Source organism: Passer domesticus, chromosome 3 (genome assembly GCF_036417665.1).
Source record: "Passer domesticus isolate bPasDom1 chromosome 3, bPasDom1.hap1, whole genome shotgun sequence".
NCBI classification, from domain to species: domain Eukaryota; kingdom Metazoa; phylum Chordata; class Aves; order Passeriformes; family Passeridae; genus Passer; species Passer domesticus.
In genome coordinates this window covers 67,105,059-67,119,926 of record NC_087476.1, presented here as the reverse complement: position 1 = coordinate 67,119,926, position 14,868 = coordinate 67,105,059, and positions in this window count along the sequence as shown.

Below are 14,868 nucleotides of genomic sequence, written 5' to 3'. Positions count from 1 at the left end.
GGAAATGCAAAATATGATAGAAACACACAGATACCTCCAAAGTAGCTGGTGCATGCATGCAACCCCATGCAGTGTTGCAGCACTGCAACACCAGAGAGCAGCAGTGACAGGTTAGCACGGGGCTCTCAGCACGACTAGACAGCGAGGGCAGGGAGCCATCCTGGCACTGATTTACCCCAGCCAATTTGTGAGACATTTTACAGCTTCCTGTAGAGCACCACATTCTGTAGCAGAGGAAAAAGCTTCAGGGAAGTAAGCTAATACACCAAGAGGTGTTGGAGCTGCAAACACTGTGGGATGATGAAGCAGCTACCTAGTCTAGTCTGTATGGAACCCCAATCCAGATGTCTAAAAACTACTCCTGAATTAATATTCTAACTCCTGATATTATACTAAGAGTAGTGCCACTCCTGTGTTCTTATAAAATAAGATAGACCTGAAAACAAGGTCTCTGTCTCAGTGTGAGTTGACTCTCCAACTTGTTTGGCTTCAAGGTTTTGGGGTTAGGGGCAGGGAGTGTAAGGAGAAGGAAAGTGAAAAGCCAAAGTGAAGTTAAAAAAGAAGTGTAAGGGAAGTTTCTATGAGGGACTGGAAAAGAGTGGGCCACCTAAGGTGAAGAAAAAAATCCTACACCTAGTGTGGTGTGCAAGGCGGAGGGGTGATTTGTACTTACAGAGAAGAAGGAAATTCTTTCCTAGTGGAGTGGGAAAACAGCAGCTGATACGGTTTTAGTGCTTAGCAGTCTCAGACTCCAGAGAGGATTTTTAAAGGCAGCTGTCTGAACAACAGGAATAAATCCCTCAATAAATTTGGCCCTGGGTTTTTTTCAGCTCATCTCAGACCTTATGTATGAAAAAAGTCACAAGCTGGAAGTTACTTTACTGAATTATTCATGGACAGATTGGATGTAGTCAAAGTATTTCAGAAAAACTGTTGCTTCACATATTAAGAAGTCATCTAATGTCAAGTTCTGTAGCATGGATCCCTTGCTTGGGAAAGTGGTATTAACCAAAAATAGAGTTATGCGTTGGCTGCTTTTGTATAATCTGTCACAGGGATGTCAATACATATGTCACGTCAAATTTTGGAGAAAACAGTGTACAAAAAAGGACTTACACAGAAGATGGAGTTTGTTGTAAAGTCTGTGAATCAGGCTATTTCATCTCCTAACCTCCAACAAGAGTGGTGGCCATTCAGTGCACGTGTTGTGTGAATCTGCCTTTGCTCCTCCTTTGGCTGCCCATGTCCTGCTGCTCCCCACCCCAAACCAGAAGCACACCATACTTCAATGGATACAACCCTCCCCCCTGAGCCACAGCAGAGGGGATGTCCCTCAGAACTGTTTGCATTTGCTGCAGAGGTAACTTGGTCTTCTGGGCACTCACTTCTAGCAGCAAGCTTTTGATTGCAGAGTGGTGATGCATGGCTGAGAACTGAAATGGGAGGTCAAAATTTAAAACCAGCGAGCCAACAGATTAACATACCAGCTGCATACCAGTATCTGCTAATTCCCCCCTCACATGAGGGACTGGTAAACAGTGGAGCACTGAAGATGAAAACACTGTCCTGTATACAAGTATGCACACACATATATGAGGTACCTATAGGTGCAAAACGCTGACTTAGACTGATTCAGGCAGCTTATTGCAACAGCTCAAAGATTTCTTTTTCTAACTTAGTTTTTTAACTCATTTCCCAGATGGTTACATATAGAATCTTGGGTTCCCATCCCTTCCTTGACACACTCACATATAAACCTGAAGGTTTTGAAGTTGTGTGTGAAGTTTCATCTTGATTCTATGCAGTCAGATTAGGAGTTTTATTCAGTACCAGCTTGTAGAATAACTGTGGGAAATATGGAATTTATTAATTTTTTTTTAAATTCAGTAAGAATAGCTTGCAAGTAATTAGTTCTAGCTACTCTTGCAGTTTCATGTTGCTATTAAAATGTGAAATATGCAAAGCAGAAAGTAGATCTGCATATCATAAAGTATTTCCACATTTAAATTAGATTCTTTGGCAACAGTACTTCTGGAATGTTGTATGCATTTCTTTTGAAACTATACAAAGTACATCTGGAAGATAATGCTTATGAAAATGCCTGTTGAAAAAGTATATTATATAAATCAAATATTTAGGACCTCTAAAGTAGAGCAATAAAATCTATAAAATTACTATAAAAAGATACAATGCAATTAACATAGTTATGAATGTTTACACAAAAATAGCAGCCAAGAATTTGCAAGAGAAAAAAGAATATAATTCATTTATAATGAATAAAGGCAAATAAATCAAAGTCTCCTTGCTCAATTTATTGAGTCCTATTCAACATCGGAACTTCCTCTGAACCAGTTTGATTTTTGTTCACTCTTTGTCTAGAGCCACATGACTGGAGCAAAACTACGAATTGCTTTAAGCACTCCCAGATGCTGGAGTTGTCACTCTTAGATCATAGCACTTCCAATTCTTGTGGAAAAAGAAAGTATATATTCTCATTATACTGTGCCTTCAGCTGAGTAATCTTCTGATTTAGAGACTTGAGTTTAAAAAGGCAGTAACAATTATGATCAACTGGTCTGATTTCTGTTGCTTGATGAAATAGAAAGAATCACTCTGTTGTTTCTGCTGGTATTTTGTTGGCACTATGGTTTGCTTCCCTGTCTCTTGCTGCAGCACCCTTAGCAGTTTCAGTGGGACTGCACATGTGCTGCTGATTGAGCTAAGCCAGACTTCAACATCACACCTTGTAAAGGCAGCTCCCATTGCCCTAATGGGAAGCTCTTTCAAAAGATGTCACCTTTTTTTTTCCCTTACTTTTTATCTCCAATTAACACAAGCAGGCTCAACCATATGTCATTTGCATTTATAAGAACAGTACACTGATCTTTTGAAGATCTGCTTAAATTGTATTTTTTTCATATTCACAGCATAAATCATAAAGACTACGTATATTTGTAACTTTATGAAAAATGTTAGTTTACTGTAAAAGAAAGATCATTTTGCCTTCTTCTCAGGCTTGCCTTTTTATTTAATGATATTTATTCATGAAAAGCAGGGTGTTTCAAGGACTGTGTGTGCCAGTCCCTGCTTACACCCTCAGATATCTGAGTTGCAGACCTCTTACATTTGTAGTCTTATGCTGGCTCAAGGATGGGAGATAACAGATGTGCATCTGGGTAGGAAATCTCACCCTGAATTGCATCATGGAAACCCCCAAATACATATGGAGATTATATGGTATGTAAATCCCCCTCCTTCGGGATATATAACCAGAAAAGGGTGGCAGGACAAGGCTATTGCTCCAAAATCTGCACTTTGCACCATCTGCATCTCCACTTTTCTGGATTTCAGCCTGTGTTCTTTGTGCCAAGCACAACGTGATGAAGAATTATTCTTGCTGCAATCATCTGTGTCTGATTCCAGGACAGGAAAAAACTACAACACTGAGCTGCACATGTATTAAATGCAAGTGCTGTGGAAGAAATTATGAGATGAAAAGTGTGATTCTTCCATTGAATTAAAATATTTTATTGGCTTGTTTGTCTCTGTAAGAGTAAAATTCTTCCTCAAAACTACATTTTAATAGTTACTTTAATTGTTATTGTCTTGAGTGTTCTATCATAAGCATCCATACATTTGTGGATCCTATAGCAGTTATAGGATAAACTGCCCCTTTCATCTTCATTTGCACTCCCCTTCCAAATGACAGCTTTGTATCTCTAAATGTTCTCAAGATGGAGAGCTAAAATTTTCCCACTCTGCATACTGCATGTACTGCTCACACAAGTGACCAAAATATCTGTCTTCTCTAACATACAAACGTGGTATGTTTGTTCAAGCCAGGGGAAGTAGGTGCAAAGCTGAACACTGATGTCTTGAAAATTCTTCTCCTTTTAACCAGAAACATAAATATTAGGTGGAATAAATAATGATTAGACTAAGCTCTCAGACAAAACCAAAGAAGAATGTCTATTGTAGGGATGAGATGCAATTTTAGAAAAAAGAAAAAGGCCATCAAAAGTTGGGTTGGGTTTGTTTTGTTTTTTAAATTCCTGATGCTTTAAGTCTAAGCTTCAGAACTGTAGAAATTGCTTCATTTTTAGCCTTTGGACTTAGCCCAGACATGATCCCTCACAAGGACAAGTGACTGTGCATTGTATATGTACACAATGGACTAACTGTTGAACTAATGGGGGGCTGCAGGAGGTTTCTGTGGTCCCTTCATTAAAGTAATGACAAACATTCATCTCTTATTACAGAGGATACATTCTCTTCCATTTCCCTTTTGCAACTCACTGTATTTTCTATTTTTTGCAAAGGCTTTTCAGATATGTTCTCTGAATTCTTAAGGGTGTATATGATGAAGACTCTTATTACCTATTAATTACTAATCAAATTTTCTAATACTAATAAGCAGCTGAAGTTCATGTAACTGCACCTCATCCTATACTATAGCTAAGACATTTCAACTTCTCTAAGCTTGTGGACATGGAAGTCTAAATCCATTTACATATGATTTGGTGTTGGGGCAGAGCCACAACTCACCTGAAGACAGGCACACATATTTATCTCAACTGGACAGATGTACCCTCTGCTAGGATGCCGCTACTTCTCACCCCCTGGCTCTGGTTTAAAGGTCTTTTCCATTGAATAGATAGAATGCAAGTAAGAAAACAAAGCTAGATGGGAGTGATGATAGTAATTTTACAGAAGTTTCACAGCTGGGAAAATTCTGAGAAGCCAAAAAATCAATACAGTTTCAGAAAACCTGGGATAACATTGCTTAATGGTGGGAGTTATTAAATGTGGAATGGTGAAAGCACATGAGTACCCCACGTGCTGTTTTTGTGCACAGCTCAAGACCTTTGTATATTAAAGCAGGGCTGGAAGATCCCAAAGAAGTTTGGCAGGGTGACTGTGAAACATTTTATAACATTTACATCATTGTCTTATGTTTTTCAAGGGAAATTACTCATAGTGTGATTTTTACAGTGAGTAGAAATCTACTCTCTCCTGCAGCACTGCACACTAACTTAGAGAGAAGAAAGATCAGCTGATCAGCAAGGTGAGAATTCTCAAAGTTTGTCCAGCATCTCCAAAGTTAAACTCTAAGTGCTTTGGGGATGTCTGTGGTGAGAAGTTGAGATGAGATGCTGAACTTACTGTCTACAACTCAGTTCTTTGCTTCAGAGAGGCTGGCAGATGTTTGCACTCTGAGTGTGCTTCATAGCATTCTCCATCTTGAAAGCAGTAATCATGTACCTGCTTTGGAATTTTTAAAGAAGTTGCTTCAGGGGTTGCAGTGCTTCAAAGAAAAGTTTTTGAGAAAATATCAGAAGTCTGAAGTGTGCAGAACACAGCCATAATAATAACAAAAAGGGATGAGCTGTGTTCTTGCAAGCAGAGTGCTAGCTGAATGAAAGTAAAAGGGAGGAGATGCTAAACAGGAGAAGAATGCAAAAAAAAAAAAAAAAAAGTTACAGTAGGAAAACTTCCAAAATCAGGGCCCCCAAAATTTTCCATTGCCTCTATTTTCCAACAGTCTTCATTTTGGTAAATATGAAATACACATAATGTCACATTATCTTTTAAAGAAGACGCTGATTAACAAATAAACCTAAACTGTCACTGCAAAGTTCACTTTTGAGCTGTCACCACTGGATGATGCAACACACTCCTTGCACACTTGCAAATAGTAATACAAGACTTAACAGGAAGAAAGGACTGGAATTTTACATTGAAAGTAAGTGGTACTTTAAGAGGTAAAGTAAAGCCTACAGGAATTCTGCAGTGGTTTATGTTATGCCATAGAAAGTGAGAAGAAACTGCTGTCATTGAAACTGTCAAGTCTTGTTGGGATTTGGCTGGCTGGTACTTGAAGAATGCAAATAACTGAGGATTGAAGAGTATTTTAAGAAATTGAAAATGCATCATGTTCAGAATGTGTGCAATTTTTGCAAAAGCCAGGCACAGAAAATCTGACAGAGTTCCCAAACAGAGGTTCTATGGCTGGCAGAGTGGTAAACGTGCTGCAAAGGCAGCTGCAGAGTATGTACTGATTAAAAAAGGGCCCCGTGGGGAGACTACCTTCCTGGAACTTAGTTCTTATTTTTAAATTTTCAGTTTAAATCACTCTTTTAAATAATTTGAAATTTGTATTTGTTATTATGTGGACTTTCCAAGCATGTAATTGTTACATTCTATTATTAGATTGGTAGATTCTGCAGCAGTCCCTCACGCTGACATTTTAATCACTAGTACTGGCTGTTGTGAAACTTCTCACAGGCAGAGCCAATTTGTAAAATCAAATCTTACATCCTTTATGGGGTTTGACATCTTGCATAATTAACTAATCTACTATACACCATAGTTCATTGATTTTATCATGCAAAAAACCAGAAGTTAGACCAAGATTTGCATCTATTATCTTATTCCAATGGATCATTCTGCCCACCATAAATGTTTTTCTTTTTTTTTTTTGTCATTTCCATGAAAGAAGTTTTATTACTGAGATAAATGTGTAATGGTCATTCTGTTTAGTTATTTATATGTTTTCTTTTTAGAATTGCAGTTTTTGTTTCTGAATGTGGTTGAAGTAGTTAGCCCCCAAAGCCTGTCTGATAAAAGGATGCTTTAGATCTTCTCATTTCAACTTTTTCATAAAAATCAATATTGTCTTTCTATATGAAGTATGACTAGCTTATTGAATAACTTACCTTTCTGTTATGGTTTGACATAGCTTGATTTTTAGTTTTTCTAACAGATTTTTCTCACTTCTTACTGCTATTATTAATAGAAACAAAAGAGAAAATAAAATAGTGTTTTCTGTCACCATATCACATTAAAGGAGCTGATGGATTGGATGATTTTTTTCTAACTCAAGCTGCCTGGTTAATGTTTTCTTCCAAGAACTTTCAGTTTCTTCCAGTTTTACACATTATGGAAGTATAAATATTATGCATTGCATTTTAATTCCCTTTCCACTACAAAAAGGTAGTTTGTTTATCACCTTTTAGCCTATCAATTCTCTCTTTAAGATGCATATCTGGTTGAATACAATCTAGCTAATTAAAGAAGTAACAGTTTACAGGACTACAATTCCTTTGGTCTTTTGATATTACAGATAAACCTAACATGGAAGTGGTTTCCAAACATGGAAAGAATGAATAAATTAATAGGTGACAAGCAGAACTTATTCGTACTTTAGTGATGCTGATCAAACTGTAATAGTCAGCTTTGACACAGGGCCTTTCCTGTGAGAGTCAGGAGTCATTTAGAAACACTAAATGTTCCTTTAAAAGTTTAGAAAGCCTAGGGTCCTGCTTACAGAACAGGCTGTTGTCAAGAAAACTTGCTGTTGTCAAGTTTTCATATGCCCATCTCCTTAATCCAGTGCTGGGTGCAGAACTTATGACCAGCCAGATGCTGTGGACACTGCTGACTCTGCCTGAAGGCAGGCTCTCAAGCATTCACAACAGGCTTTGGGTCCTTCCTCTCCCTCCTCTGTCCTCCCCAGCTTTCTGTGGACACTGTTTTCTGCCTCTGCTTCTCATTTCTGGGCAGTGTGAACTATGATCACAAATGTAGTTACTGTGGGTTTGTGGTCTTGCAGATTCATTTCAGAGGAGTCTCCTGTCCAAGCTGCAGCCCATCCCTTTTGAACTTCATAGATCTTCAGCTGTTCATGCATTAGAAAAATTACTCAGTCATCCTCTGTGTTCTTTTCTTACTTTCTTCTTCATGCATTTAGCCACACTGCCAGTCTCTCAGACCTAATATCATGTTATTTCTGAGTTTCACCTCTTTCACATTCTACAGTGTAGGCTGTTCCTAAACATTCCCAATTCTGTAAGCTGCTCTGCCTAACCATTCATTCAGCTTAAACAACTTCTGGCACTTATTTTCTATCTCAGTTTTGGTAATTAATATTTCTCTGTCCTCTGATCACAGCTGAAGTACAACTTGGGAAGAAGCATTAACTGTGGAGTCAAATCCATTTTTGTCCCTTTGAAAATATAAGCTATTGGAAGAAAAGGAAAAGAACTGTTAGAAAGAAGACCAGAAATTTATTTTGTTGAAACAAAATACTGGTTTCTGAACTTTTTCATCTAGTCAAAGATGGGTAAGCAGGACTCTGCCCCAAGTGGCTTTGGGCAGGCTGGGGCTCCAGATGAAGACCCAAGGTCCCATGGGCACTCAGCAGTCCTAATGAAATGCTCAGGTGGAGTAGAGTTTTCTCACCTCATGTCCTGATTACTGTTTTTTACTCTGGTCTTTGCTGTTGATCTTTCCTGGTCACACCTTACAGGCATAGCATTTGAGAGATATATGTCTTGTGGTGGCCAAGATTTGAGTTGCTAAGTGTTCTCCTGCCCCTTTTGAGGAGTTGCTGATCCTAATGAATCTTCAAATTTAAATGATAAGAAAAGCAGAAAGGGTGTGTATCTGTGCACATAGTAGGGAATAGACATTTCAAGGGACAGAAGCAAGGTGTTGATGTGATATAGATTGAGAGGACATTGAAAAGCTTTGATCTTAACCTAAGGTGATCTGAAATGAGAAGGAATCAGAATCAAAGAGAACAATCAAGGACACTGAAATTAGGAAAGGGATAGTATGGCAGAGGCAATGATGTGCTGAATGGTGAACTGAAATTCAACAGTGGTTAAGAGAAGATCTTCCTAACATGAATGACTGAGGCATATAAGTAGATTGGAAGAAAGTAAAGTTTCTGCTCTCTGTACCTAGCATTTTCACAGTATTTTCTACACTTAGGAGGCATTCAGGTTTTGCCAGGGAGTGCTATGCTTCCCAGCACCAAAACTATGAACCAGCAAAGGCCAGCAGCATTGCAGTTGTGATCCAGCAAGGCTCCCTCCTCAGTATGTCCAGGTATCAAGAACTAAATGAATTCCAAAATACATGCATACACATTTTGCTGAACAGGTAAACATCTCATTATCTACAAAACCTACCTCGTATAGACTTTAACATAAAAGGCCAAGAGGATTTCATTACAAAATTAGGACAAGATTTTACTGCTTTGAATAAACTTGAATGTGTATGGACTGACTCCAGGAACAAGCCCAACCAACTATAGAATCTGGAGGGCATAATAGAAAAAGGCTCTGCTATAGTTGTGGTTTCTGCTGTTGCCTTCAGTGAAAAAATCTCCACATTCAATGGGTACAGCTATATATCACTAAGTCTTGTCTTCTGCAGCCAAGGCTATATACATAAAAACCACTTTCCAAAAAGGACATGTTTTTGACCATGTAACACACCTCTCCTTCCAAGTTACTGTGGTGAGGATGGAGCATTCATGCAATTTTTTCTCTCTCCTCAAATGTAAAGCAATTTTCTATTACTCTGTAGAGGATGGAAAGGCACAGGAATTATGCATCCAGACAACAAGGATCAGAAGCCTGAGAACCCCTACATTCCCTGTAATCACCAGACACACAATTCCAGTCCTTTGCTATTCTGACTCGAGTTGTCTCATCTACGTCTCACTTGATGCAGTTTGACATCCTTTTTGTCCTTTTCACAGAGGTGACAGAAAAGCAACTTAATATTTTTTTTGTTGTTATCGGTCTTGTTGTTTGGTCTTGTTTTTCTGGTAGCCTGTAGCATTTCTGAGGACTGTTATTACCATATTTCTAAGTCACCTTTTCTCTATGCTAAACAAATCAACTTCCTGTGACTTTTGTCACTGGTCATGTATGTTCTCCAGCTCTGCTCACTGCTGTTAGTGCCTGTGACTCTTCAGTTGTTTAAGATCCTTTTTATATGAGCCCTGTTTTATGGTTTAATGATCTCCTACCAAGGCAGACCGCTTTACCTACCACCATTCAAGTCTGCTCTCTGGGACACAAACTTCTCATTTTTATGGACAATGGGTTTGGAAAAGTGATGAAGCGATAGTACTAGTTAAGAAAATCATCTTTAAAAGTTGACTACCAACCAATAATCTGCCAACTAGCATTTTCCTTGAAATGTAACAAAAGAAGTCTAGATTGTTTTCTCTTGCAGATACACATATATTAATCATAGTTCTCACTTCTTAGGGAACCTTCTTATTCCCTACCACAAATCATAAATTTTAATGCAAATTTTAATATAATAATTTTTTATGCAAAATTTTAACTTAAGCTGTTATTTAACTATGCTGTTCTTTTCTAAGATGGTTAGAATAGTTAGTTAGAAAAAGGAAGGGGATATTACTTTCTGCAAAATTTGAGTGATTTAGGAGACTAATTTCCTATGAAAGGTTATTAGATAAGTTTTTTGAAATCTGCTTTTAAAGATACGGCTTAGGCCTAAATGACAATGTGAAAACTGAAATAAAATTTTTCTTTTTAATGTGTGTTTACATTATTTTTATTTTATGTTTACATTACTTTAAATACATATTTACATATTTTTATGCATGCTTACCTCTTAATCCTTTTTATGTCCTGCGCCAGTCTTAATTTTTCTTTCTATTCACTGATTATTTTTTAGAGACAGCTATTCAACACATGTATTTTACTCCTCTTGACAGTTAAAGCTATAGAACAGTTGTCACAGTCATATTTTCTGAAAAATCCCTGTGCCCAGGATTTTTCTCCTGGGAAGCTGAGAAGCCTCAGAGAAAAAGGAAAACAATAATTATCTCATTTGCTTCTCCTGTGTTTTGCTCCTTTGGAATGTGTTTGGAGATTGTTTCATTGATTTCTACTGTGAATTATTTTGACTTATTGGCCAATCAGTGTCAAGCTGTGTGAGGACTCTGGAGAGAGTCACGAGTTTTCATTATTATCTTTTTAGCATTCTGTAAGTATCCTTTCTGTATTCTTTAGTATAGTTTAGTTTAGTATTCTTTAATATAATATAGTATCAAAAAATAATGAATTAGCCTTCTGAGAACAAGGAGTCAGGTTCGTCATTCCTTCCTTCCTTCATTAGGGCACCCCACAAATACAATAAAAAGTAACATATTTTTAAAAAAATACAAGTCATGTCTGTTTTTCTTTTCCCAAGCCATTAGCACCTATAGCTCAATTAAGCAGCCATTAATGTAAGCCAGGGGGAAAAAAAATCCTTCTGCTGTTTTCCCTCATTGGAGTCTTCCTCTGCAGCAATAGAAATACTGAGATTTCTCCCCAAAAGTTACCTGTTGCCTCCTGAGACCCGAGTGCAGCAGACCCTGAGGAGGTGCAGGGCAGAACATTCTGCTCAGGGGGAACTGGGGCATCAGGAGGACCAGGACAGGATGCATCTTGCATTGCTTCCTGCCACAGTTATTAAGCAGTGCAGACATAACCAGTGAGGCCTGCCCAGAAGCAACTCAGAAGAGTTATTTAATTGCAAATACAATTCTGCACACATAATCCTCTCAGTACTTCTTGGGAGAAGTAAGTCATGGTATGCAGAGTTTGTGGATATAGTTTTGATTGTAGTAAACCCCCAATTTCTTGCCACGACTGGCTGTATCTTCCTCAGAGCTCTCAAGTGGCAGACACACATGCAAAGAGGTTTTGTTTCCACTGGTGATTCCTATCAGGCTGTCCAGTGCACACAGAAAACAGAACATGAGGGCTCAGCTCCCTCTCACCCATGGTGCCATCCCCACCGTGACCCTCTTTGCAGGTGCTCCACTTGGCATACAGACCCAAAGATCCCTGGGCCCAGGGGCAGAGACCAGCAGGCTCTGAATGAGGGAGCTTGCAGAAAAGTGGCAAATCCAAATTTAAATTTTTTGCGGCAAGATCTCCTACACCTTGCACAGCGGGGAAATGCTCCCCTGTAAGTCAAGTACTGCAGTGTTATGATCACTATGTACTTCTGTAATTTTAACAACAAATGACAAATTGTTTGACAGCAGCTTTAAGGACAGGCAAACAGATTTTATTCTGGCAAAGCTTCTGCCAAGTGACTAATTTGTATCTATGCCTGGTTATAGGCAAAGGTACAGAATTGTAGATTATATCAAGAGAAGAAAGATGAGAAATACATTTATTCCTGCAGGAAAATAAACTGCTTTTCTGAGTTAATAGTCTCAAAATGACACCTTTTCTCTTGATATGTATTGTAAAACTTTCTGTTTGACCAGAAATACAGGCCTTTGCTTACAAAACACCAGCAGCTGTAATTAACACCTGAGAAACCCAAGCAGGATCATGCCTGTAAGGCTTGTGCAAACACATCCTACTACTTACTTCTGTTACGATGTAAATAAAATCCATATGCCTCAGGATAAAAGACTTTAAGAAACAGCAATAAACATTTGACAGAGATGGAAATAAATAGGCAGGAGGAGCTGAGAAATAATAGCTGGAGCTAGCTTACTGCATAAACAAATGCCAACCTGAACATAAGTATGACGGGGAGAAAACAAGGTGGAAGGAGGAAGGGCACGTTCAGTTGAATTCTTAAATTTCTTGTGCTGCATATTCACAGTATTTTATATCATTACTAAATTTGGTGTCAAGTCAGTGCTCTGAATTCTCACATCCCATTTAAAATAAAATTATGTTTCTCAGGGTCATGGCTGTGAAGAAATCATTGAACACATGAATCAAACAGGACTGATGCAGTCTTATGTTCAAGAGACCAAAGACAATCAAAGGAGTAATTTTCAATCTATCAGACCTGTTCATCCCTTTACAGTACTGACTCTGAAATCTGAAGATGACAGACAGAATGTGAACATTGTTAACTGTTCAACTGCTGATCATTTTAGTCATGTTAGCAAATAAAGAAAATATACCTAAAGACAAAAATACGTATATGTTCCACTTAGAGCACTGAATCAGCCTGATTGTGCAATCAAACTGATTTTTACTTGGTATTTCTGAATAGAAAAAAAATTACCAAAAATATGTTCATAAGTTATTATTTTTTGTATATTTGTGATGAGCTCAACCATTTTTTCAAGGCCATCTAGAAAAATATTCTAGAGTTGGGAGATGGAAATGGGTTCATTTATCCCAAAATGAAAGGTGATTTATTTTTGAAGTTTTATTATTATTTAGTCAGTGCTCTCATGTGAATCAGCTGGTCCATGGATTTTAATAGAGTTTGTGCCTGTCAAAATAACTCCTTAACCCACTGGTCTCCTTCAGCTGGGCTGGGCATCTGCATCCCAAATTATTGTGGCATGAATGGAAGACAGGAAGTGAACTTTGCCTGTGAAAACAGCAGCAAGACCCCACCAAACCAAACCCCACATACTTTGGTTGTCACATCAAAAGTCCAGGCAGATGACACATCAATAGTCTAGGCACATGAATGTCTAGGCGGATGACTGCAAGCATAATATCTTGTCAGTGGTTCAGAAATACCAATGTGGAATGCTAGGTAGATATTTAGGGTTTACATGAAAAAAAAAAACATTGGTAGAAGAGACGACCGGATGGGAGATTCAGGAGAGAGTGCAGAAGGGAAAAGTTTCCACTTGAAACTTTTGAGGCCAGCAATCCCTCCTCTTTGACTGCCAGAGGCTCCTAAGACTTAATCCCACAGCAGTCACAGTGGTTTTCTCCAGAGGGCATCCAGAGCCTGAAGGAGTTGCAGGCAGGACTTCTGAACTAGCTCAATTTTCCTCTTCAACTCTGAGATTTCAGTATCAACATTTACATCTGTATTACTGTTTTTGAAATTTCTAAGACATTCTGTCCTTCTGGAAATGTAAGAGTTAGGAAAAAAAAAAAAGGAAAAAGCCTGAGTGGAAAACACTAGTTTCAATTATGCAAAACTGGCAGTAATCTCTCCTGAATGGGTGTGGGGGTCAGCAGCTCACTTTTACTGTTGCACTCTGAAAATAGCACTTTTCAGCACTGAGACAGTGGGAAATGACATCTACTGAGTGACTGGGGAAAATGTGGTGCTTCCATATTTTTCTGATGCCTCCTACCCAGTTCTGCAGTTCCTTGGCTAATGAGGGTTGACATTATCACTTCCAAAAATGCTGGCAATCTCCACCTGGTGAAGACAGTTTTTCACTGTGTGACTTTGACCATCTGGATACAGCATCCTTATTTTCCTTATTTACTTTCCTTTTTTTTTTTTTTTTTGGAAATACCTCCTTTCACACATTCCCAGGAAACTGGGTTTTACTCTGCTGCTTGATTCAAGCTGACAAAATGATCTGTTGTCTTCTTCCAACTGGTTAAGCTTTTTCCTTCAAAATCTTTTGGCTTGGGGACAGATCATTCATCCCAGATTTTACTGCGTCTCTCCTTAATCATCTATAACCTGCCTTTGAAATAAGTTTCCAACAGTTTCTCTGCAGGCTGCCTCCTTCCTATATAGAAGGTTTGATAAAAATGAATGGAAAAGTGTTTTTTTTTGTTATCTAAGAAGTAACATTCTCTCTGAAGAGAATGCACTGCCCTACATTTTATAATGCCAAAAGTAATTGCAAATGAATTTAGCACCAGCACTTGAGCCTTGAAACCCCAACTTTATCACTAAAAGCACCACAAGGAACATTATTTCTCTTGGCAATGGATGTTTCAGTGTGCACTGCGAGCTTCAGTGATGAAGGAAATGTATACCAAGAAGCAATGAGGCATACATGGGAGGTGGAGCTTAGACAAGATGATTAGGTCATTCAATGAAAATTATCCAAACTTAAATGCCAAACTATGTAGGAATGTATGTGTACAGTATCCATATAGTATACATGCATTCTATATTGGACTCTGCTACCTCCGTTCTAATGAAAAAATAGCTAGCTACAAAAATGTGCTAGACTCCTATATCACCATTTTATTTGCATGTTATTGGCTATTAACTGTTCTTTCAATCCTTTTTTTTTTTCACAGTCCATCTCAAGTTTTAAATAGGGAAAGGAGAAACACTCAGACAAAATAAAACAGATAA